Source organism: Sinohyriopsis cumingii, unplaced genomic scaffold (assembly GCF_028554795.1).
Source record: "Sinohyriopsis cumingii isolate HCF-2022 unplaced genomic scaffold, ASM2855479v2 utg002482l, whole genome shotgun sequence".
NCBI lineage: Eukaryota > Metazoa > Mollusca > Bivalvia > Unionida > Unionidae > Sinohyriopsis > Sinohyriopsis cumingii.
In genome coordinates this window covers 175,356-202,324 of record NW_028316226.1, presented here as the reverse complement: position 1 = coordinate 202,324, position 26,969 = coordinate 175,356, and the positions used below count along the sequence as shown (strand labels likewise).

Genomic DNA, 26,969 nt, shown 5'->3' with positions numbered 1-26,969 from the left:
ATATATATATATATATATATATATATATATATATATATATATATATATATATATATATATATATATATATATATATATACACAGACGCTGGCGGCCTTCATTTGATTCCAAGTCGATGAAAGGATACTTTTACATTCAGAATGTGTGCATGGTCCTAAATTGTACTATCGTTTTTCGCTGTAAGCTAATTGTCGCTCACTTATGTTTTGTATGCCAACGCCACAACTTAAAGTCTTCCATCAGGAGATGGGGTTTCTCATACAGAATGTCCCTCGTTTGATGGATGCCCCGTGAATCCAAAAATCAAAAGCAATTATTTTGTCATTGAGGATGTATTAAACTGCATGCCATAGCATTCATAGAACTGTATGCCTGAGAATGTGCAGAAATGCATTTCTGCCTATCGAAACAAAAGCACACCTGATGTTTCTATCCAGAACTCAAACCTCAGTAAATCATAAAATAGGGAGTTGCAAAATTAATGCTAAAACAATTCTCTGGCAATCAAGAAGTCTAGTAAAAGTAATGCCACCAATGTCTTTCATCAGTACATTTTGGAATTAGAGCTACAATGAAATGATTTTGCAATATTATCAGCCTATTACAAACCCAGTTTGAAGTGAGACAGAAATGGGACTCGGATTGAATCTTGAAAAGGTAAATAAAAGTCAGACGGAAACTTGCAGAAAACATGGAAGTCAGACGATATTTTTCAATAGTAAATGGAAATCAGACGAAGTCTTGGAAAAGTATGTTTAGGTAGATTTCTGAACACAAGGGAATTCGACTGCTGTATTCCGAATTCAATACCAAGGTATTGTTATATTTATCTGAAAAGTCACAAACCGGTCTAGAACTGGACTATGCCAAGCGAAGTTCGGACAAGTGGCACATTGTTTCAGATTGTTCAAGACAGACTGAGCGTGTTGCCTAGCGGATTTATTTTGATCGAAACACTTTGGCGCAGAAACACTATCCATCTTTTAAAGATACAAATGATTTCCTGGAAAAAACTGACCAAACTTACAGCCTCTTAAAACTGTATACTTGGAGAAATAAAGGTGTGCAACGGCCATAAATTACCATTTTTTACGTTAGGTGTATTGAGGATAGTTTCCTCGTTTGGACCCATGTGGAGGAAAAATAGTTTCCTGACTGGATATAACAACCAACATTCATCAATTAAAATTAAAACGAAAAAGAAAGGGAATAAGGAGTAGATTTCCTAAATTTGACATTATACAACAGAATAAACTTGCAAACGGGAATAATCGGGACATTAGGATATATTTAAAGGAGATTCATCAATTGTTACGTTAAATACCTTTCCTGTAAGGCATGGGTTCAGGAGCATTGTTAATTCCAAACACATATTTCCCACACGATTTTGCAACATCAACAAGATTTAATGACGCTTGTTCGATGTATTTCGAGAAATAAGTTGAAAAATCAAGCAAGTGGTTAAACAGAGACCTGAAGTTTTAAGAAGAATAAATATTCTCAACAAAACAAAACTAACAATTTCGTTTTTTGTTAGTTACATTTGACGTTCTTAGTTTTTCTCCTTTATATTCCATACAACTTTACAAAACAAAAAATAACAATTACGATCTATGTTGGTTTCAGTCCACGTTCTTTTTTTCTTTTACATTCCTTAAAAGCTTGCAAAACAAATGTAACAAGTACGTTCTTTGTTGGTTAAAGTCGATCTTTTTTTCTTTCTTACATTCTTTACAAGCTTACAAATTAAAACTAACAATTATGTTCTTTTTTGGTTTCAATCGACGTTCCGCATCTGCAAGATGACTTATTGTTGTTACAGCTCTGTGAAGATAACAATTCCAAAATGTTGCACCGTGTAACTGTAAATATAACTTTATCAAGCATATTTATTCTTAATAGGGTTGTCAACTTTTGAAAGCTGAGGCTGATTGAAGTCCTGAAGATTGATCTCTGAAAGGTAAAGAAATGCAAGACAGGTTGATCATCTAGCCATCTACAACTACAAATATAACTTCCCAACATATGTCACATACACAACGAGAAAACACCGATATTATTTTCACCGAAAGCATAACTTAGGAAGAAAATTATAATATATTCAATTGAATTCGAATCGCAATTATGCGACTATTTATTTCAATTGAAACCTTTAAAGGGAGAGAAATCACTGGCCGCACATGGTGTCTGAAGCCATACACTGCATTATACTCCTCAGCAAGAGCAGAAGACCTCTTCCAGGACATGGTGATTATCACAATTTTTGCACGATCAGTTGCGTTCAAAACATTTAAAAGAACGGAAACCCTCTTCAAGCACATGGTACTTATTGGAAATGTAACACGTGCAGTTACATACGAAGCCAGTGAATGAACAGGAGCAGTGGTGATGCATAGTTATAGCAGAAACAGTTGCATTTGAAAATCCGAGAAACAGAATAAACTCTCTAGCCGAAGATGTTACCTACTTATGATATTGATCAAGTGGTAGTCGGTATTTATCACCTTCAGACACACACAATAAGAGAACGGGAGTAAAATGAAATTTGTTGATTTTGAAATAAGGACAGACCAAGTTTCATGAACATGTCTTACAATTTTAGAGCGAACTAACTGAAGACATTTTATTCTTAATTCTTACTGATTATATGGACAGACATACATTCGCAGAGTAAATGTGAATTTTTTTGAACATCAAAGTTTTCCTAATTTGACTTACTTGTTCATCTTTGAACTGCAACGATAAAACACTTAATTGACCATATGCCTTTTGTATGGTTTCGCTTTCTAATGAACCGAACACTTGATTGAAAATTCAGGCGTGAATATGCTTTGGCGCATCATCTTAAACTAGTATCATATACTTACTTTAAAACATAATCTGGACACTAGAATAGTTTTAAAGGAGGTTCATCAATTGTTACGTAAAATACTTTTCCAATAAGTCGTACGTTCAGGAGCATTGTCAAATTCCCAATACATATCTCCCACACAATTTGTAACAATCAACAACATTTAATGATGTTTGCTTGTTGCTTTTCGTGAAATAGGTTAGAAAATCAAGAAAGTGGGTAAACTGAGACTTGATGTTTTAAGAAGAATAAAGATTCTCAACAAGAAAAATCACAACCTACCAATTACGTTCTTTGCTGATCCCCGGTCGAGTCATACCAAAGACTTACAAAATGCTACTAACAGCTGCCTCGCTTCACGCTCAGCATTAAGAGGTTAGTGTTAGGACTGGTCCGCCTGGTGTCAGGATAATATGACTGGGTGGGACATCATGCTACATGTCTGCGGCATGATGCCCCAGTGCTAGACATAACTATAATTTGTCGCACTGCGGACATCGTAGCGATATGACTGATAAATTATTAAAGCTACGTTAAAAATCCAAATCACACACACACACACACACACGCACACGCACACATGTTCTTTGCTGGTTTTAATCGACGTTCTTATTTTTTCTTCTTTGCATTCCTTACAACCTTACACAACAAAAGATAACAATTACGTTATTTGTTAGTTTCAATCGATGTTCAGCATATGAATCAAAGTTTGCAAGAGAATATTTGTGTGAATATTTGTGTGATTTGCAACAACAATTTCCTGATGCGTTTCAAAGTTACACTTTGAATAGAGCTTACAAAGGAAATGAAAATATAAGGAGCATTTTGGGCGAGATCCAGTCTTCCGAGTATCGACAAGTCTGGTTTTTAAAAGTGTAAATCGAATGGTAGTAAGTGGTGAATGTTTCTAATTAATTCAGACCTAGCAATTAACGTTAAAACAAGTGAAAATTGTAAAGTTAAAAATATAGTTCATATGATGCGAAAACTGTTTTATGTTATGTATTGTTTAAACTGTATAAAGAGAATGCAGAGGAAACCAAAAGGCATTTAATTTATTTACTTTTAATGAACATTCTTCGGGACCTTTATGGTACATAGATTCATTCGCATCTATCTGTCTGTCTCTATGTATAACTGTATGTCTGTTTCAATCTCAATCCACTGTAAACCTGTCTGCCTGTTTGTCTGCCTATATGTCTATTTTATTGCCTGTTCAAGTATTTTGTTTCTCTTGATGGGTATCTTCCTTCGTTGGAATGATGAAATAAATATCTATATATCAATCTATCGATTGACCGATAGCTTTATCTGTCTATATATCTTGATGGGCATGCTCCTTTTTGAGAATGAGTACATTTCATACACAACTAGTAAAGTTTCAAAATCTTAGTCTTTCGTCGTCATTAAACTATTCAATTTGCTTCAGAACAAGAAGACAGAATAACTTCAAATTACTTTTGTTTTTACATTCATCGCCAGGCTTTCTTCTCCAGTTACTTGTCGATATTATGTCCAAATAATGAAGATAATGACCCAAATATAAGTCCTTATTCCAAGGCCAAAAAAAACTGTCGCAAATGACCAAAGGAAAAACTGATTTTAATGAATTTTAATCATTATTGCATAGGATAAGAAGGAACTTAGTGTCACTATAAAGTGTTTTTTTTTCTCTTAGTTTTCTCTGACGATGGTGTTTTCTGACATATGTAATTGTGGTTAAGATTAGTCTTTCTTGTATACATAAACTGGTTCTCTAAATTCAAGAACGAAACTATGCAATCAAAACTGGCAGAAGTTAAATAATTATTAGCATACATTTTGATAAGGATGTCTAAAACAAACTTTTTCTGTATGGGTGTGGAGGTTAACTTTGTTCAGAGGAAGATAAGAGTGCAATGAAAAACTATGCTAATCCACTGGTCCATACAGTAGTTATATTTGTTCAAGAATTTCCGTACATCCTCTGAAGCTGAAGTCGTAAATGGGGTTCTGGGAAGTTAACTTCCAATTAATTGTACTTGACTAACTATATGAAAACCTATTTCAAGTTTTGGAGAAATGACAATTCACCAGCGTTTCCGAAATCAATCCGTCAAAAGTATTGCATTTACACGAATAATTGAAAATGAAATATTTCACTCATGGCTGTCCCGAGAGATTGCTTCAACCATTTACCAGGATACTACAAAATGAGTATTAACTTTCATTTCCAAAATGGTGGGCTCGTCCGGGATTTGAACCCGGGACCTCTCGCACCCAAAGCGAGAATCATACCCCTAGACCAACGAGCCTCACACGGGAAATAATCGTGCCATTATCCGCCTTTATATTTGTCCTGCATACGAGCCGTACCTTATCTACAGCTTGATATCAGTGCGCTGCTGTTACTCAGATCCTTGCACATGAAAAGATTATATCATAGATGAAACGTACATATTTCATTTCCTTGTGTACATTTCATGCACAAATAGTATTGTTTCGAAATATCAGTCTTTTGATATCATTTACTATTCAGTTTGCTTCAAAGCTAATCTCCCAAATCTATGAGACATACACATATAAGTCCTTCTTCCAAGGAGAAAAAACTGTCGCAAATGACCCATGATCAAACTAAATTTAATGAATTTTAATAATCTTTGCATCATTTAAGACCAGATGATAGGAAGGAACTTAATGTTCCTATAAAGTGTTTTCTTTTTCTCTCTTAGTTTTCTCTGAAGATTGTGTTTTGTAATATATGTAATTTATGGATGACATTATTCATTGTTGTATACACAGACTGGTTCTCTAAATTCAAGACCGAAACTATGCAATCAAGCTGATTGTTGTTGTGGGTAATAAATGAAAAGTAATTAGTTGACTTTGTTTAGACTAACATGCTTTAAGATAAAGTCGATTTCCGATGACGAAGACATATTTAGAATTAAAATGATATTTTATTTGCATGCTTCTAAATGAAATCCAACTCATCTGAATTTTACTGTTGATAATAATCAAGAGTTTCAGATCTACATAATATTAATTGCTGCCGATAGACCCTTGGACAATTCGTTGATCAAACAGCATTCTCCATTCGCCGGCGTCCCCGTTTGAAACTTGGATTATGCGTAAAGATGAATGCATGCTGATGTATGTCGATGGAAGCCAAATTTGCCATTCTAGTCGACGGTCATACCATTAATTTGACAGTTGATTTTCACAACAACAAAAAAGATAATTCCAGTAGGTGGATTAGGCAAGGTTCGTTTTAGGTTCTCTCTAAGCAGCACATTCATCTTTCGTTAAAGATATGATAGGAAATCTGTACAAATATTATGAATTCGTCCATCAATATTTTGCTTAAAAACCAATTCCGGATAGACTTTGTTCTATTTACAACCTCCTTGAAAACGAATACCGTTTTCTACTAAAATGCATCTTGTGGATAGATGTGAGATGAAATTCAAGCAGACAAGACCTTTGAAGAGACTAGCAAGTGAGAAATCATGTGGCTGTCTCCAATTTAGAAAGTGCTTCAATCCAAGTAATCTACGCCGTTTCAGAATCAAATAAAGAGATGTGTTGTGTCGGTTTACTCTAACAGCATGCATTGTAACCCCATAGGCAGTCAATCAATAAATCAACGCCTACTGAATTAGATGACACAGACATATAAATGACATTAGGCAGTTAAGGTAAAGACACGGTGGGGAGATAGGCCCTTACGAAGCAAGGGAATAATGTGCATCGGTGGTTCAGTGGTAGAATGCTCGCCTGCCACGCGGGCGGCCCGGGTTCGATTCCCGGCCGATGCAAATTTTTTTTTATATAATTTTGGAATGTTTGCATAATCCAATATTTGTGATAACTCTTTTTGCCCTAGTCTAATTTTCGCTCACTTTTGTGTTTTATGCCAACTCCACAACTGAAATCGGAACAGTCCTTGAATCAGAAGCTTGGATGTCTCACACTGAGTGTCCCTCGCTTCCCGGAAAAAAACATGGATGTTGGTGCAAAACAGCTTTCCATTACAATGGGACAGATCCTTATCTTGTCTATAAGGAGTTTCTAATTGGAACTGTAGGAAGAGCGTAATAACCTTCATTTTTCAGTTAGAGGTTAATCTTTAAATCCGGATGACGATGCCTATCGCCCTTAATTATTTTAACACAAGAACATTTCAGTGTACTGAACGTGTTATTATCATTTACTTTATGACACTAGAATACTCTTTTAGAGATGTCTTCAATTTATTTCAACATTTATGTCTGTCTGTAAACCTCGTTTCACGTTTGACCTTCTCCAGCCAACTTTGACTCGAATTTCATTGAACTGATTTCAAATCCAGACTCAAAGGAATGATACTAACTTCCCATTCACAATGTTTTTGTGTTATTTACAGAATACTGTATCAAACGATCATTGACCTCTGTCTCTCCCTCTGTCTCTCTCGCTCCCTCTCTCGCTCAATCTCCCTCTCTCTCCCTCGCACTCTCTCTCTCTCTGTCTGTCTGTCTGTCTGTCTGTCTGTCTGTCTCTCTCTCTCTCTCTCTCTCGTTCGAAATCACACAAGAGTTCAAAGTTTATGCCTGCACAATGTCATATGTAGGAAAGTCATCATTGGAGATGTAAATGTTTAGATGATCAACCTGTCATGGGTTTCATTACATTTCAGAGGACAACAAATAGAACTATAATCAGCCTGCAATTTCAAAACTCTACAACGTCATTAAGAATAAATGTACGACATACTGTTATATCTACAATTACACCGTTTGAAAGATAAACTATATCCTCATGCGCAAACATGCACGCACGCAAACATACATATATGTGTAAACAACATACAATCATTTTTTTTTTAAAAGGCAAACTGTTATCTATACTGTATTTCTACTGTGTGATTGAAGTTTCTCCTTAATTGCGGGTAGGAGATTGGGCCTATCTGAATAATGTCTTTTTTATCAATAACATATTGAAGGCTTATTGTGTATATGGTTGTAGATTATAAAGTAAGATTATTAATTTTGTATGAAAACATCTTTATTTGGATTTGAGATCAGATCATTAGTTTTTCCTCAGGAAATCCTGGTGTACCAGATATTTGGCATGTTCTTTACTAAACCTTTAGTATTATCCATGATCTTGCTGCCAGCGTTGAATATTATAGTAAACGAAACAAATATATTTGCAGTAGATGCATTAGGCAAAGTTGATTGCAGGTTTTATCTAAGCAATACACCAAACTTTAGGATAGGAAAACTGTACCAATAGTGCGAATTGCGTCCATTAATGTCTTGCTTACAAACTAATTCAGGACGGATTTTATTTGATTCACAACCTCCTTAGAAATGAACACCATTTCTCTACTTGCATGTGTCTTGTAGAAAGATCTAAGAGCCATATATATATATATATATATATATATATATATATATATATATATATATATATATATATATATATATATATATATATATATATATATATATATATATATATAGATATATAGATATATATATATAAATATATATATAAATATATATATATATATATATATATATATATATATATATATATATATATATATATATATATATATATATATATATATATATATATATATATATATATATATATATATATATATATATATATATATATATATATATATATATATATATATATATATATATATATATATATATATATATATATATATATATATATATATAGACGCTGGGGGCCTTCATTTGATTCCAAGTCTATGAAAGGATACTTTTACATTCAGAATGTGTGCATGGTCCTAAATTGTACTAGCGTTTTTTGCTGTAACCTAATTGTCGCTCACTTATGTTTTGTATGCCAACGCCACAACTTAAAGTCTTCCATCAGTATTCATAGAACTGTATGCCTGAGAATGTGCAGAAATGCATTTCTGCCTATCGAAACAAAAGCACACCTGATGTTTCTATCCAGAACTCAAACCTCAGTAAATCATAAAATAGGGAGTTGCAAAATTAATGCTAAAACAATTCTCTGGCAATCAAGAAGTCTAGTAAAAGTAATGCCACCAATGTCTTTCATCAGTACATTTTGGAATTAGAGCTACAATGAAATGATTTTGCAATATTATCAGCCTATTACAAACCCAGTTTGAAGTGAGACAGAAATGGGACTCGGATTGAATCTTGAAAAGGTAAATAAAAGTCAGACGGAAACTTGCAGAAAACATGGAAGTCAGACGATATTTTTCAATAGTAAATGGAAATCAGACGAAGTCTTGGAAAAGTATGTTTAGGTAGATTTCTGAACACAAGGGAATTCGACTGCTGTATTCCGAATTCAATACCAAGGTATTGTTATATTTATCTGAAAAGTCACAAACCGGTCTAGAACTGGACTATGCCAAGCGAAGTTCGGACAAGTGGCACATTGTTTCAGATTGTTCAAGACAGACTGAGCGTGTTGCCGAGCGGATTTATTTTGATCGAAACACTTTGGCGCAGAAACACTATCCATATTTTAAAGATACAAATGATTTCCTGGAAAAAACTGACCAAACTTACAGCCTCTTAAAACTGTATACTTGGAGAAATAAAGGTGTGCAACGGCCATAAATTACCATTTTTTACGTTAGGTGTATTGAGGATAGTTTCCTCGTTTGGACCCATGTGGAGGAAAAATAGTTTCCTGACTGGATATAACAACCAACATTCATCAATTAAAATTAAAACGAAAAAGAAAGGGAATAAGGAGTAGATTTCCTAAATTTGACATTATACAGCAGAATAAACTTGCAAACGGGAATAATCGGGCCATTAGGATATATTTAAAGGAGATTCATCAATTGTTACGTTAAATACCTTTCCTGTAAGGCATGGGTTCAGGAGCATTGTTAATTCCAAACACATATTTCCCACACGATTTTGCAACATCAACAAGATTTAATGACGCTTGTTCGATGTATTTCGAGAAATAAGTTGAAAAATCAAGCAAGTGGTTAAACAGAGACCTGAAGTTTTAAGAAGAATAAATATTCTCAACAAAACAAAACTAACAATTTCGTTTTTTGTTAGTTACATTTGACGTTCTTAGTTTTTCTCCTTTATATTCCATACAACTTTACAAAACAAAAAATAACAATTACGATCTATGTTGGTTTCAGTCCACGTTCTTTTTTTCTTTTACATTCCTTAAAAGCTTGCAAAACAAATGTAACAAGTACGTTCTTTGTTGGTTAAAGTCGATCTTTTTTTCTTTCTTACATTCTTTACAAGCTTACAAATTAAAACTAACAATTATGTTCTTTTTTGGTTTCAATCGACGTTCCGCATCTGCAAGATGACTTATTGTTGTTACAGCTCTGTGAAGATAACAATTCCAAAATGTTGCACCGTATAACTGTAAATATAACTTTATCAAGCATATTTATTCTTAATAGGGTTGTCAACTTTTGAAAGCTGAGGCTGATTGAAGTCCTGAAGATTGATCTCTGAAAGGTAAAGAAATGCAAGACAGGTTGATCATCTAGCCATCTACAACTACAAATATAACTTCCCAACATATGTCACATACACAACGAGAAAACACCGATATTATTTTCACCGAAAGCATAACTTAGGAAGAAAATTATAATATATTCAATTGAATTCGAATCGCAATTATGCGACTATTTATTTCAATTGAAACCTTTAAAGGGAGAGAAATCACTGGCCGCACATGGTGTCTGAAGCCATACACTGCATTATACTCCTCAGCAAGAGCAGAAGACCTCTTCCAGGACATGGTGATTATCACAATTTTTGCACGATCAGTTGCGTTCAAAACATTTAAAAGAACGGAAACCCTCTTCAAGCACATGGTACTTATTGGAAATGTAACACGTGCAGTTACATACGAAGCCAGTGAATGAACAGGAGCCGTGGTGATGCATAGTTATAGCAGAAACAGTTGCATTTGAAAATCCGAGAAACAGAATAAACTCTCTAGCCGAAGATGTTACCTACTTATGATATTGATCAAGTGGTAGTCGGTATTTATCACCTTCAGACACACACAATAAGAGAACGGGAGTAAAATGAAATTTGTTGATTTTGAAATAAGGACAGACCAAGTTTCATGAACATGTCTTACAATTTTAGAGCGAACTAACTGAAGACATTTTATTCTTAATTCTTACTGATTATATGGACAGACATACATTCGCAGAGTAAATGTGAATTTTTTTGAACATCAAAGTTTTCCTAATTTGACTTACTTGTTCATCTTTGAACTGCAACGATAAAACACTTAATTGACCATATGCCTTTTGTATGGTTTCGCTTTCTAACGAACCGAACACTTGATTGAAAATTCAGGGGTGAATATGCTTTGGCGCATCATCTTAAACTAGTATCATATACTTACTTTAAAACATAATCTGGACACTAGAATAGTTTTAAAGGAGGTTCATCAATTGTTACGTAAAATACTTTTCCAATAAGTCGTACGTTCAGGAGCATTGTCAAATTCCCAATACATATCTCCCACACGATTTGTAACAATCAACAACATTTAATGATGTTTGCTTGTTGCTTTTCGTGAAATAGGTTAGAAAATCAAGAAAGTGGGTAAACTGAGACTTGATGTTTTAAGAAGAATAAAGATTCTCAACAAGAAAAATCACAACCTACCAATTACGTTCTTTGCTGATCCCCGGTCGAGTCATACCAAAGACTTACAAAATGCTACTAACAGCTGCCTCGCTTCACGCTCAGCATTAAGAGGTTAGTGTTAGGACTGGTCCGCCTGGTGTCAGGATAATATGACTGGGTGGGACATCATGCTACATGTCTGCGGCATGATGCCCCAGTGCTAGACGTAACTATAATCTGTCGCACTGCGGACATCGTAGCGATATGACTGATAAATTATTAAAGCTACGTTAAAAATCCATATCACACACACACACACACACACACGCACACGCACACATGTTCTTTGCTGGTTTTAATCGACGTTCTTATTTTTTCTTCTTTGCATTCCTTACAACCTTACACAACAAAAGATAACAATTACGTTATTTGTTAGTTTCAATCGATGTTCAGCATATGAATCAAAGTTTGCAAGAGAATATTTGTGTGAATATTTGTGTGATTTGCAACAACAATTTCCTGATGCGTTTCAAAGTTACACTTTGAATAGAGCTTACAAAGGAAATGAAAATATAAGGAGCATTTTGGGCGAGATCCAGTCTTCCGAGTATCGAGAAGCCTGGTTTTTAAAAGTGTAAATCGAATGGTAGTAAGTGGTGAATGTTTCTAATTAATTCAGACCTAGCAATTAACGTTAAAACAAGTGAAAATTGTAAAGTTGAAAATATAATTCATATGATGCGAAAACTGTTTTATGTTATGTATTGTTTAAACTGTATAAAGAGAATGCAGAGGAAACCAAAAGGCATTTAATTTATTTACTTTTAATGAACATTCTTCGGGACCTTTATGGTACATAGATTCATTCGCATCTATCTGTCTGTCTCTATGTATAACTGTATGTCTGTTTCAATCTCAATCCACTGTAAACCTGTCTGCCTGTTTGTCTGCCTATATGTCTATTGTATTGCCTGTTCAAGTATTTTGATTCTCTTGATGGGTATCTTCCTTCGTTGGAATGATGAAATATATATCTATATATCAATCTATCGATTGACCGATAGCTTTATCTGTCTATATATCTTGATGGGCATGCTCCTTTTTGAGAATGAGTACATTTCATACACAACTAGTAAAGTTTCAAAATCTTAGTCTTTCGTCATCATTAAACTATTCAATTTGCTTCAGAACAAGAAGACAGAATAACTTCAAATTACTTTTGTTTTTACATTCATCGCCAGGCTTTCTTCTCCAGTTACTTGTCGATATTATGTCCAAATAATGAAGATAATGACCCAAATATAAGTCCTTATTCCAAGGACAAAAAAAAACTGTCGCAAATGACCAAAGGAAAAACTGATTTTAATGAATTTTAATCATTATTGCATAAGAAAAGAAGGAACTTAGTGTCACTATAAAGTGTTTTTTTTTCTCTTAGTTTTCTTTGACGATGGTGTTTTCTGACATATGTAATTGTGGTTAAGATTAGTCTTTCTTGTATACATAAACTGGTTCCCTAAATTCAAGAATGAAACTATGCAATCAAAACTGGCAGAAGTTAAATAATTATTAGCATACATTTTGATAAGGATGTCTAAAACAAACTTTTTCTGTATGGGTGTGGAGGTTAACTTTGTTCAGAGGAAGATAAGAGTGCAATGAAAAACTATGCTAATCCACTGGTCCATACAGTAGTTATATTTGTTCAAGAATTTCCGTACATCCTCTGAAGCTGAAGTCGTAAATGGGGTTCTGGGAAGTTAACTTCCAATTAATTGTACTTGACTAACTATATGAAAACCTATTTCAAGTTTTGGAGAAATGACAATTCACCAGCGTTTCCGAAATCAATCCGTCAAAAGTATTGCATTTACACGAATAATTGAAAATGAAATATTTCACTCATGGCTGTCCCGAGAGATTGCTTCAACCATTTACCAGGATACTACAAAATGAGTATTAACTTTCATTTCCAAAATGGTGGGCTCGTCCGGGATTTGAACCCGGGACCTCTCGCACCCAAAGCGAGAATCATACCCCTAGACCAACGAGCCTCACATGGGAAATAATCGTGCCATTATCCGCCTTTATATTTGTCCTGCATACGAGCCGTACCTTATCTACAGCTTGATATCAGTGCGCTGCTGTTACTCAGATCCTTGCACATGAAAAGATTATATCATAGATGAAACGTACATATTTCATTTCCTTGTGTACATTTCATGCACAAATAGTATTGTTTCGAAATATCAGTCTTTTGATATCATTTACTATTCAGTTTGCTTCAAAGCTAATCTCCCAAATCTATGAGACATACACATATAAGTCCTTCTTCCAAGGAGAAAAAACTGTCGCAAATGACCCATGATCAAACTAAATTTAATGAATTTTAATAATCTTTGCATCATTTAAGACCAGATGATAGGAAGGAACTTAATGTTCCTATAAAGTGTTTTCTTTTTCTCTCTTAGTTTTCTCTGAAGATTGTGTTTTGTAATATATGTAATTTATGGATGACATTATTCATTGTTGTATACACAGACTGGTTCTCTAAATTCAAGACCGAAACTATGCAATCAAGCTGATTGTTGTTGTGGGTAATAAATGAAAAGTAATTAGTTGACTTTGTTTAGACTAACATGCTTTAAGATAAAGTCGATTTCCGATGACGAAGACATATTTAGAATTAAAATGATATTTTATTTGCATGCTTCTAAATGAAATCCAACTCATCTGAATTTTACTGTTGATAATAATCAAGAGTTTCAGATCTACATAATATTAATTGCTGCCGATAGACCCTTGGACAATTCGTTGATCAAACAGCATTCTCCATTCGCCGGCGTCCCCGTTTGACACTTGGATTATGCATAAAGATGAATGCATGCTGATGTGTGTCGATGGAAGCCAAATTTGCCATTCTAGTCGACGGTCATACCATTAATTTGACAGTTGATTTTCACAACAACAAAAAAGATAATTCCAGTAGGTGGATTAGGCAAGGTTCGTTTTAGGTTCTCTCTAAGCAGCACATTCATCTTTCGTTAAAGATATGATAGGAAATCTGTACAAATATTATGAATTCGTCCATCAATATTTTGCTTAAAAACCAATTCCGGATAGACTTTGTTCTATTTACAACCTCCTTGAAAACGAATACCGTTTTCTACTAAAATGCATCTTGTGGATAGATGTGAGATGAAATTCAAGCAGACAAGACCTTTGAAGAGACTAGCAAGTGAGAAATCATGTGGCTGTCTCCAATTTAGAAAGTGCTTCAATCCAAGTAATCTACGCCGTTTCAGAATCAAATAAAGAGATGTGTTGTGTCGGTTTATTCTAACAGCATGCATTGTAACCCCATAGGCAGTCAATCAATAAATCAACGCCTACTGAATTAGATGACACAGACATGTAAATGACATTAGGCAGTTAAGGTAAAGACACGGTGGGGAGATAGGCCCTTACGAAGCAAGGGAATAATGTGCATCGGTGGTTCAGTGGTAGAATGCTCGCCTGCCACGCGGGCGGCCCGGGTTCGATTCCCGGCCGATGCAAATTTTTTTATATATAATTTTAGAATGTTTGCATAATCCAATATTTGTAATAACTCTTTTTGCCCTAGTCTAATTTTCCCTCACTTTTGTGTTTTATGCCAACTCCACAACTGAAATCGGAACAGTCCTTGAATCAGAAGCTTGGATGTCTCACACTGAGTGTCCCTCGCTTCCCGGAAAAAAACATGGATGTTGGTGCAAAACAGCTTTCCATTACAATGGGACAGATCCTTATCTTGTCTATAAGGAGTTTCTAATTGGAACTGTAGGAAGAGCGTAATAACCTTCATTTTTCAGTTAGAGGTTAATCTTTAAATCCGGATGACGATGCCTATCGCCCTTAATTATTTTAACACAAGAACATTTCAGTGTACTGAACGTGTTATTATCATTTACTTTATGACACTAGAATACTCTTTTAGAGATGTCTTCAATTTATTTCAACATTTATGTCTGTCTGTAAACCTCGTTTCACGTTTGACCTTCTCCAGCCAACTTTGACTCGAATTTCATTGAACTGATTTCAAATCCAGACTGAAAGGAATGATACTAAGTTCCCATTCACAATGTTTTTGTGTTATTTACAGATTACTGTATCAAACGATCATTGACCTCTCTCTCTCCCTCTCTCTCTCGCTCCCTCTCTCTCTCTCTCTCCCTCTCTCTCCCTCGCACTCTCTCTCTCTCTCTCTCTCTCTCTCTCTCTCTCTCTCTCCCTCTCTCTCGTTCGAAATCACACAAGAGTTCAAAGTTTATGCCTGCACAATGTCATATGTAGGAAAGTCATCATTGGAGATGTAAATGTTTAGATGATCAACCTGTCATGGGTTTCATTACATTTCAGAGGACAACAAATAGAACTATAATCAGCCTGCAATTTCAAAACTCTACAACGTCATTAAGAATAAATGTACGACATACTGTTATATCTACAATTACACCGTTTGAAAGATAAACTATATCCTCATGCGCAAACATGCACGCACGCAAACATACATATATGTGTAAACAACATACAATCATTTTTTTTTTAAAAGGCAAACTGTTATCTATACTGTATTTCTACTGTGTGATTGAAGTTTCTCCTTAATTGCGGGTAGGAGATTGGGCCTATCTGAATAATGTCTTTTTAATCAATAACATATTGAAGGCCTATTGTGTATATGGTTGTAGATTATAAAGTAAGATTATTAATTTTGTATGAAAACATCTTTATTTGGATTTGAGATCAGATCATTAGTTTTTCCTCAGGAAATCCTGGTGTACCAGATATTTGGCATGTTCTTTACTAAACCTTTAGTATTATACATGATCTTGCTGCCAGCGTTGAATATTATAGTAAACGAAACAAATATATTTGCAGTAGATGCATTAGGCAAAGTTGATTGCAGGTTTTATCTAAGCAATACACCAAACTTTAGGATAGGAAAACTGTACCAATAGTGCGAATTGCGTCCATTAATGTCTTGCTTACAAACTAATTCAGGACGGATTTTATTTGATTCACAACCTCCTTAGAAATGAACACCATTTCTCTACTTGCATGTGTCTTGTAGAAAGATCTAAGAGCCATATATATATATATATATATATATATATATATATATATATATATATATATATATATATATATATATATATATATATATATATATATATATATACAGACGCTGGCGGCCTTCATTTGATTCCAAGTCGATGAAAGGATACTTTTACATTCAGAATGTGTGCATGGTCCTAAATTGTACTAGCGTTTTTCGCTGTAAGCTAATTGTCGCTCACTTATGTTTTGTATGCCAACGCCACAACTTAAAGTCTTCCATCAGGAGATGGGGTTTCTCATACAGAATGTCCCTCGTTTGATGGATGCCCCGTGAATCCAAAAATCAAAAGCAATTATTTTGTCATTGAGGATGTATTAAACTGCATGCCATAGCATTCATAGAACTGTATGCCTGAGAATGTGCAGAAATGCATTTCTGCCTATCGAAACAAAAGCACACCTGATGTTTCTATCCAGAACTCAAACCTCAGTAAATCATAAAATAGGGAGTTGCAAAATTAATGCTAAAACAATTCTCTGGCAATCAAGAAGTCTAGTAAAAGTAATGCCACCAATGTCTTTCATCAGTACATTTTGGAATTAGAGCTACAATGAAATGATTTTGCAATATTATCAGCCTATTACAAACCCAGTTTGAAGTGAGACAGAAATGGGACTCGGATTGAATCTTGAAAAGGTAAATAAAAGTCAGACGGAAACTTGCAGAAAACATGGAAGTCAGACGATATTTTTCAATAGTAAATGGAAATCAGACGAAGTCTTGGAAAAGTATGTTTAGGTAGATTTCTGAACACAAGGGAATTCGACTGCTGTATTCCGAATTCAATACCAAGGTATTGTTATATTTATCCGAAAAGTCTCAAACCGGTCTAGAACTGGACTATGCCAAGCGAAGTTCGGACAAGTGGCACATTGTTTCAGATTGTTCAAGACAAACTGAGCGTGTTGCCGAGCGGATTTATTTTAATCGAAACACTATGACGCAGAAACACTATCCATCTTTTAAAGATACAAATGATTTCCTGGAAAAAACTGACCAAACTTACAGCCTCTTAAAACTGTATACTTGGAGAAAGAAAAGTGTGCAACGGCCATAAATTACCAGTTTTGTACGTTAGGTGTATTGAGGATAGTTTCCTCGTTTGGACCCATGTGGAGGAAAAATAGTTTCCTGACTGGATATAACAACCATCATTCATCAATTAAAATTAAAACGAAAAAGAAAGGGAATAAGGAGTAGATTTCCTAAATTTGACATTATACAACAGAATAAACTTGCAAACGGGAATAATCGGGCCATTAGGATATATTTAAAGGAGATTCATCAATTGTTACGTTAAATACCTTTCCTGTAAGGCATGGGTTCAGGAGCATTGTTAATTCCAAACACATATTTCCCACACGATTTTGCAACATCAACAAGATTTAATGACGCTTGTTCGATGTATTTCGAGAAATAAGTTGAAAAATCAAGCAAGTGGTTAAACAGAGACCTGAAGTTTTAAGAAGAATAAATATTCTCAACAAAACAAAACTAACAATTTCGTTTTTTGTTAGTTACATTCGACTTTCTTAGTTTTTCTCCTTTATATTCCATACAACTTTACAAAAGAAAAAACAACAATTACGATCTATGTTGGTTTCAGTCCACGTTCTTTTTTCCTTTTACATTCCTTAAAAGCTTGCAAAACAAATGTAACAAGTACGTTCTTTGTTGGTTAAAGTCGATCTTTTTTTCTTTCTTACATTCTTTACAAGCTTACAAATTAAAACTAACAATTATGTTCTTTTTTGGTTTCAATCGACGTTCCGCATCTGCAAGATGACTTATTGTTGTTACAGCTCTGTGAAGATAACAATTCCAAAATGTTGCACCGTATAACTGTAAATATAACTTTATCAAGCATATTTATTCTTAATAGGGTTGTCAACTTTTGAAAGCTGAGGCTGATTGAAGTCCTGAAGATTGATCTCTGAAAGGTAAAGAAATGCAAGACAGGTTGATCATCTAGCCATCTACAACTACAAATATAACTTCCCAACATATGTCACATACACAACGAGAAAACACCGATATTATTTTCACCGAAAGCATAACTTAGGAAGAAAATTATAATATATTCAATTGAATTCGAATCGCAATTATGCGACTATTTATTTCAATTGAAACCTTTAAAGGGAGAGAAATCACTGGCCGCACATGGTGTCTGAAGCCATACACTGCATTATACTCCTCAGCAAGAGCAGAAGACCTCTTCCAGGACATGGTGATTATCACAATTTTTGCACGATCAGTTGCGTTCAAAACATTTAAAAGAACGGAAACCCTCTTCAAGCACATGGTACTTATTGGAAATGTAACACGTGCAGTTACATACGAAGCCAGTGAATGAACAGGAGCCGTGGTGATGCATAGTTATAGCAGAAACAGTTGCATTTGAAAATCCGAGAAACAGAATAAACTCTCTAGCCGAAGATGTTACCTACTTATGATATTGATCAAGTGGTAGTCGGTATTTATCACCTTCAGACACACACAATAAGAGAACGGGAGTAAAATGAAATTTGTTGATTTTGAAATAAGGACAGACCAAGTTTCATGAACATGTCTTACAATTTTAGAGCGAACTAACTGAAGACATTTTATTCTTAATTCTTACTGATTATATGGACAGACATACATTCGCAGAGTAAATGTGAATTTTTTTGAACATCAAAGTTTTCCTAATTTGACTTACTTGTTCATCTTTGAACTGCAACGATAAAACACTTAATTGACCATATGCCTTTTGTATGGTTTCGCTTTCTAACGAACCGAACACTTGATTGAAAATTCAGGGGTGAATATGCTTTGGCGCATCATCTTAAACTAGTATCATATACTTACTTTAAAACATAATCTGGACACTAGAATAGTTTTAAAGGAGGTTCATCAATTGTTACGTAAAATACTTTTCCAATAAGTCGTACGTTCAGGAGCATTGTCAAATTCCCAATACATATCTCCCACACGATTTGTAACAATCAACAACATTTAATGATGTTTGCTTGTTGCTTTTCGTGAAATAGGTTAGAAAATCAAGAAAGTGGGTAAACTGAGACTTGATGTTTTAAGAAGAATAAAGATTCTCAACAAGAAAAATCACAACCTACCAATTACGTTCTTTGCTGATCCCCGGTCGAGTCATACCAAAGACTTACAAAATGCTACTAACAGCTGCCTCGCTTCACGCTCAGCATTAAGAGGTTAGTGTTAGGACTGGTCCGCCTGGTGTCAGGATAATATGACTGGGTGGGACATCATGCTACATGTCTGCGGCATGATGCCCCAGTGCTAGACATAACTATAATCTGTCGCACTGCGGACATCGTAGCGATATGACTGATAAATTATTAAAGCTACGTTAAAAATCCAAATCACACACACACACACACACACGCACACGCACACATGTTCTTTGCTGGTTTTAATCGACGTTCTTATTTTTTCTTCTTTGCATTCCTTACAACCTTACACAACAAAAGATAACAATTACGTTATTTGTTAGTTTCAATCGATGTTCAGCATATGAATCAAAGTTTGCAAGAGAATATTTGTGTGAATATTTGTGTGATTTGCAACAACAATTTCCTGATGCGTTTCAAAGTTACACTTTGAATAGAGCTTACAAAGGAAATGAAAAGATAAGGAGCATTTTGGGCGAGATCCAGTCTTCCGAGTATCGAGAAGCCTGGTTTTTAAAAGTGTAAATCGAATGGTAGTAAGTGGTGAATGTTTCTAATTAATTCAGACCTAGCAATTAACGTTAAAACAAGTGAAAATTGTAAAGTTGAAAATATAATTCATATGATGCGAAAACTGTTTTATGTTATGTATTGTTTAAACTGTATAAAGAGAATGCAGAGGAAACCAAAAGGCATTTAATTTATTTACTTTTAATGAACATTCTTCGGGACCTTTATGGTACATAGATTCATTCGCATCTATCTGTCTGTCTCTATGTATAACTGTATGTCTGTTTCAATCTCAATCCACTGTAAACCTGTCTGCCTGTTTGTCTGCCTATATGTCTATTGTATTGCCTGTTCAAGTATTTTGATTCTCTTGATGGGTATCTTCCTTCGTTGGAATGATGAAATATATATCTATATATCAATCTATCGATTGACCGATAGCTTTATCTGTCTATATATCTTGATGGGCATGCTCCTTTTTGAGAATGAGTACATTTCATACACAACTAGTAAAGTTTCAAAATCTTACTCTTTCGTCATCATTAAACTATTCAATTTGCTTCAGAACAAGAAGACAGAATAACTTCAAATTACTTTTGTTTTTACATTCATCGCCAGGCTTTCTTCTCCAGTTACTTGTCGATATTATGTCCAAATAATGAAGATAATGACCCAAATATAAGTCCTTATTCCAAGGCCAAAAAAAAACTGTCGCAAATGACCAAAGGAAAAACTGATTTTAATGAATTTTAATCATTATTGCATAAGAAAAGAAGGAACTTAGTGTCACTATAAAGTGTTTTTTTTTCTCTTAGTTTTCTTTGACGATGGTGTTTTCTGACATATGTAATTGTGGTTAAGATTAATCTTTCTTGTATACATAAACTGGTTCCCTAAATTCAAGAATGAAACTATGCAATCAAAACTGGCAGAAGTTAAATAATTATTAGCATACATTTTGATAAGGATGTCTAAAACAAACTTTTTCTGTATGGGTGTGGAGGTTAACTTTGTTCAGAGGAAGATAAGAGTGCAATGAAAAACTATGCTAATCCACTGGTCCATACAGTAGTTATATTTGTTCAAGAATTTCCGTACATCCTCTGAAGCTGAAGTCGTAAATGGGGTTCTGGGAAGTTAACTTCCAATTAATTGTACTTGACTAACTATATGAAAACCTATTTCAAGTTTTGGAGAAATGACAATTCACCAGCGTTTCCGAAATCAATCCGTCAAAAGTATTGCATTTACACGAATAATTGAAAATGAAATATTTCACTCATGGCTGTCCCGAGAGATTGCTTCAACCATTTACCAGGATACTACAAAATGAGTATTCACTTTCATTTCCAAAATGGTGGGCTCGTCCGGGATTTGAACCCGGGACCTCTCGCACCCAAAGCGAGAATCATACCCCTAGACCAACGAGCCTCACATGGGAAATAATCGTGCCATTATCCGCCTTTATATTTGTCCTGCATACGAGCCGTACCTTATCTACAGCTTGATATCAGTGCGCTGCTGTTACTCAGATCCTTGCACATGAAAAGATTATATCATAGATGAAACGTACATATTTCATTTCCTTGTGTACATTTCATGCACAAATAGTATTGTTTCGAAATATCAGTCTTTTGATATCATTTACTATTCAGTTTGCTTCAAAGCTAATCTCCCAAATCTATGAGACATACACATATAAGTCCTTCTTCCAAGGAGAAAAAACTGTCGCAAATGACCCATGATCAAACTAAATTTAATGAATTTTAATAATCTTTGCATCATTTAAGACCAGATGATAGGAAGGAACTTAATGTTCCTATAAAGTGTTTTCTTTTTCTCTCTTAGTTTTCTCTGAAGATTGTGTTTTGTAATATATGTAATTTATGGATGACATTATTCATTGTTGTATACACAGACTGGTTCTCTAAATTCAAGACCGAAACTATGCAATCAAGCTGATTGTTGTTGTGGGTAATAAATGAAAAGTAATTAGTTGACTTTGTTTAGACTAACATGCTTTAAGATAAAGTCGATTTCCGATGACGAAGACATATTTAGAATTAAAATGATATTTTATTTGCATGCTTCTAAATGAAATCCAACTCATCTGAATTTTACTGTTGATAATAATCAAGAGTTTCAGATCTACATAATATTAATTGCTGCCGATAGACCCTTGGACAATTCGTTGATCAAACAGCATTCTCCATTCGCCGGCGTCCCCGTTTGACACTTGCATTATGCATAAAGATGAATGCATGCTGATGTATGTCGATGGAAGCCAAATTTGCCATTCTAGTCGACGGTCATACCATTAATTTGACAGTTGATTTTCACAACAACAAAAAAGATAATTCCAGTAGGTGGATTAGGCAAGGTTCGTTTTAGGTTCTCTCTAAGCAGCACATTCATCTTTCGTTAAAGATATGATAGGAAATCTGTACAAATATTATGAATTCGTCCATCAATATTTTGCTTAAAAACCAATTCCGGATAGACTTTGTTCTATTTACAACCTCCTTGAAAACGAATACCGTTTTCTACTAAAATGCATCTTGTGGATAGATGTGAGATGAAATTCAAGCAGACAAGACCTTTGAAGAGACTAGCAAGTGAGAAATCATGTGGCTGTCTCCAATTTAGAAAGTGCTTCAATCCAAGTAATCTACGCCGTTTCAGAATCAAATAAAGAGATGTGTTGTGTCGGTTAATTCTAACAGCATGCATTGTAACCCTATAGGCAGTCAATCAATAAATCAACGCCAACTCAATTAGATGACACAGACATGTAAATGACATTAGGCAGTTAAGGTAAAGACACGGTGGGGAGATAGGCCCTTACGAAGCAAGGGAATAATGTGCATCGGTGGTTCAGTGGTAGAATGCTCGCCTGCCACGCGGGCGGCCCGGGTTCGATTCCCGGCCGATGCAAATTTTTTTAATATAATTTTAGAATGTTTGCATAATCCAATATTTGTAATAACTCTTTTTGCCCTAGTCTAATTTTTGCTCACTTTTGTGTTTTATGCCAACTCCACAACTGAAATCGGAACAGTCCTTGAATCAGAAGCTTGGATGTCTCACACTGAGTGTCCCTCGCTTCCCGGAAAAAAAGATGGATGTTGGTGCAAAACAGCTTTCCATTACAATGGGACAGATCCTTATCTTGTCTATAAGGAGTTTCTAATTGGAACTGTAGGAAGAGCGTAATAACCTTCATTTTTCAGTTAGAGGTTAATCTTTAAATCCGGATGACGATGCCTATCGCCCTTAATTATTTTAACACAAGAACATTTCAGTGTACTGAACGTGTTATTATCATTTACTTTATGACACTAGAATACTCTTTTAGAGATGTCTTCAATTTATTTCAACATTTATGTCTGTCTGTAAACCTCGTTTCACGTTTGACCTTCTCCAGCCAACTTTGACTCGAATTTCATTGAACTGATTTCAAATCCAGACTGAAAGGAATGATACTAAGTTCCCATTCACAATGTTTTTGTGTTATTTACAGATTACTGTATCAAACGATCATTGACCTCTCTCTCTCCCTCTCTCTCTCGCTCCCTCTCTCTCTCTCTCTCCCTCTCTCTCCCTCGCACTCTCTCTCTCTCTCTCTCTCTCTCTCTCTCTCTCTCTCGTTCGAAATCACACAAGAGTTCAAAGTTTATGCCTGCACAATGTCATATGTAGGAAAGTCATCATTGGAGATGTAAATGTTTAGATGATCAACCTGTCATGGGTTTCATTACATTTCAGAGGACAACAAATAGAACTATAATCAGCCTGCAATTTCAAAACTCTACAACGTCATTAAGAATAAATGTACGACATACTGTTATATCTACAATTACACCGTTTGAAAGATAAACTATATCCTCATGCGCAAACATGCACGCACGCAAACATACATATATGTGTAAACAACATACAATCATTTTTTTTTAAAAAGGCAAACTGTTATCTATACTGTATTTCTACTGTGTGATTGAAGTTTCTCCTTAATTGCGGGTAGGAGATTGGGCCTATCTGAATAATGTCTTTTTAATCAATAACATATTGAAGGCCTATTGTGTATATGGTTGTAGATTATAAAGTAAGATTATTAATTTTGTATGAAAACATCTTTATTTGGATTTGAGATCAGATCATTAGTTTTTCCTCAGGAAATCCTGGTGTACCAGATATTTGGCATGTTCTTTACTAAACCTTTAGTATTATACATGATCTTGCTGCCAGCGTTGAATATTATAGTAAACGAAACAAATATATTTGCAGTAGATGCATTAGGCAAAGTTGATTGCAGGTTTTATCTAAGCAATACACCAAACTTTAGGAGAGGAAAACTGTACCAATAGTGCGAATTGCGTCCATTAATGTCTTGCTTACAAACTAATTCAGGACGGATTTTATTTGATTCACAACCTCCTTAGAAATGAACACCATTTCTCTACTTGCATGTGTCTTGTAGAAAGATCTAAGAGCCATATATATATATATATATATATATATATATATATATATATATATATATATATATATATATATATATATATATATATATATATATATATATATATATATATATGTATATATATATATATATATATATATATATATATATATATATATATATATATATATATATATATATATATAGACGCTGGGGGCCTTCATTTGATTCCAAGTCGATGAAAGGATACTTTTACATTCAGAATGTGTGCATGGTCCTAAATTGTACTATCGTTTTTCGCTGTAACCTAATTGTCGCTCACTTATGTTTTGTATGCCAACGCCACAACTTAAAGTCTTCCATCAGGAGATGGGGTTTCTCATACAGAATGTCCCTCGTTTGATGGATGCCCCGTGAATCCAAAAATCAAAAGCAATTATTTTGTCATTGAGGATGTATTAAACTGCATGCCATAGCATTCATAGAACTGTATGCCTGAGAATGTGCAGAAATGCATTTCTGCCTATCGAAACAAAAGCACACCTGATGTTTCTATCCAGAACTCAAACCTCAGTAAATCATAAAATAGGGAGTTGCAAAATTAATGCTAAAACAATTCTCTGGCAATCAAGAAGTCTAGTAAAAGTAATGCCACCAATGTCTTTCATCAGTACATTTTGGAATTAGAGCTACAATGAAATGATTTTGCAATATTATCAGCCTATTACAAACCCAGTTTGAAGTGAGACAGAAATGGGACTCGGATTGAATCTTGAAAAGGTAAATAAAAGTCAGACGGAAACTTGCAGAAAACATGGAAGTCAGACGATATTTTTCAATAGTAAATGGAAATCAGACGAAGTCTTGGAAAAGTATGTTTAGGTAGATTTCTGAACACAAGGGAATTCGACTGCTGTATTCCGAATTCAATACCAAGGTATTGTTATATTTATCTGAAAAGTCACAAACCGGTCTAGAACTGGACTATGCCAAGCGAAGTTCGGACAAGTGGCACATTGTTTCAGATTGTTCAAGACAGACTGAGCGTGTTGCCGAGCGGATTTATTTTGATCGAAACACTTTGGCGCAGAAACACTATCCATATTTTAAAGATACAAATGATTTCCTGGAAAAAACTGACCAAACTTACAGCCTCTTAAAACTGTATACTTGGAGAAATAAAGGTGTGCAACGGCCATAAATTACCATTTTTTACGTTAGGTGTATTGAGGATAGTTTCCTCGTTTGGACCCATGTGGAGGAAAAATAGTTTCCTGACTGGATATAACAACCAACATTCATCAATTAAAATTAAAACGAAAAAGAAAGGGAATAAGGAGTAGATTTCCTAAATTTGACATTATACAACAGAATAAACTTGCAAACGGGAATAATCGGGCCATTAGGATATATTTAAAGGAGATTCATCAATTGTTACGTTAAATACCTTTCCTGTAAGGCATGGGTTCAGGAGCATTGTTAATTCCAAACACATATTTCCCACACGATTTTGCAACATCAACAAGATTTAATGACGCTTGTTCGATGTATTTCGAGAAATAAGTTGAAAAATCAAGCAAGTGGTTAAACAGAGACCTGAAGTTTTAAGAAGAATAAATATTCTCAACAAAACAAAACTAACAATTTCGTTTTTTGTTAGTTACATTTGACGTTCTTAGTTTTTCTCCTTTATATTCCATACAACTTTACAAAACAAAAAATAACAATTACGATCTATGTTGGTTTCAGTCCACGTTCTTTTTTTCTTTTACATTCCTTAAAAGCTTGCAAAACAAATGTAACAAGTACGTTCTTTGTTGGTTAAAGTCGATCTTTTTTTCTTTCTTACATTCTTTACAAGCTTACAAATTAAAACTAACAATTATGTTCTTTTTTGGTTTCAATCGACGTTCCGCATCTGCAAGATGACTTATTGTTGTTACAGCTCTGTGAAGATAACAATTCCAAAATGTTGCACCGTATAACTGTAAATATAACTTTATCAAGCATATTTATTCTTAATAGGGTTGTCAACTTTTGAAAGCTGAGGCTGATTGAAGTCCTGAAGATTGATCTCTGAAAGGTAAAGAAATGCAAGACAGGTTGATCATCTAGCCATCTACAACTACAAATATAACTTCCCAACATATGTCACATACACAACGAGAAAACACCGATATTATTT

At 34.5% G+C, this 26,969-nt stretch overlaps 6 non-coding genes across 6 annotated transcripts; 3 read left to right on the top strand and 3 right to left on the bottom strand.

Annotated features, from left to right (window-relative positions):
• Nucleotides 1-5,073: 5,073 nt before the first annotated feature.
• Nucleotides 5,074-5,145, bottom strand: Trnap-ugg (transfer RNA proline (anticodon UGG)). Its single transcript has one exon. It is a non-coding gene; the product is annotated as a tRNA-Pro (tRNA).
• A 1,432-nt stretch (nucleotides 5,146-6,577) lies between these two features.
• Trnag-gcc (transfer RNA glycine (anticodon GCC)) lies at nucleotides 6,578-6,648 on the top strand. The gene has a single exon. It is a non-coding gene; the product is annotated as a tRNA-Gly (tRNA).
• A 6,803-nt stretch (nucleotides 6,649-13,451) lies between these two features.
• Trnap-ugg (transfer RNA proline (anticodon UGG)) lies at nucleotides 13,452-13,523 on the bottom strand. The gene has a single exon. It is a non-coding gene; the product is annotated as a tRNA-Pro (tRNA).
• A 1,432-nt stretch (nucleotides 13,524-14,955) lies between these two features.
• On the top strand, nucleotides 14,956-15,026 carry Trnag-gcc (transfer RNA glycine (anticodon GCC)). The gene has a single exon. It is a non-coding gene; the product is annotated as a tRNA-Gly (tRNA).
• A 6,658-nt stretch (nucleotides 15,027-21,684) lies between these two features.
• Trnap-ugg (transfer RNA proline (anticodon UGG)) lies at nucleotides 21,685-21,756 on the bottom strand. Its single transcript has one exon. It is a non-coding gene; the product is annotated as a tRNA-Pro (tRNA).
• A 1,432-nt stretch (nucleotides 21,757-23,188) lies between these two features.
• Trnag-gcc (transfer RNA glycine (anticodon GCC)) lies at nucleotides 23,189-23,259 on the top strand. The gene has a single exon. It is a non-coding gene; the product is annotated as a tRNA-Gly (tRNA).
• The last annotated feature ends 3,710 nt before the right edge of the window (nucleotides 23,260-26,969 follow it).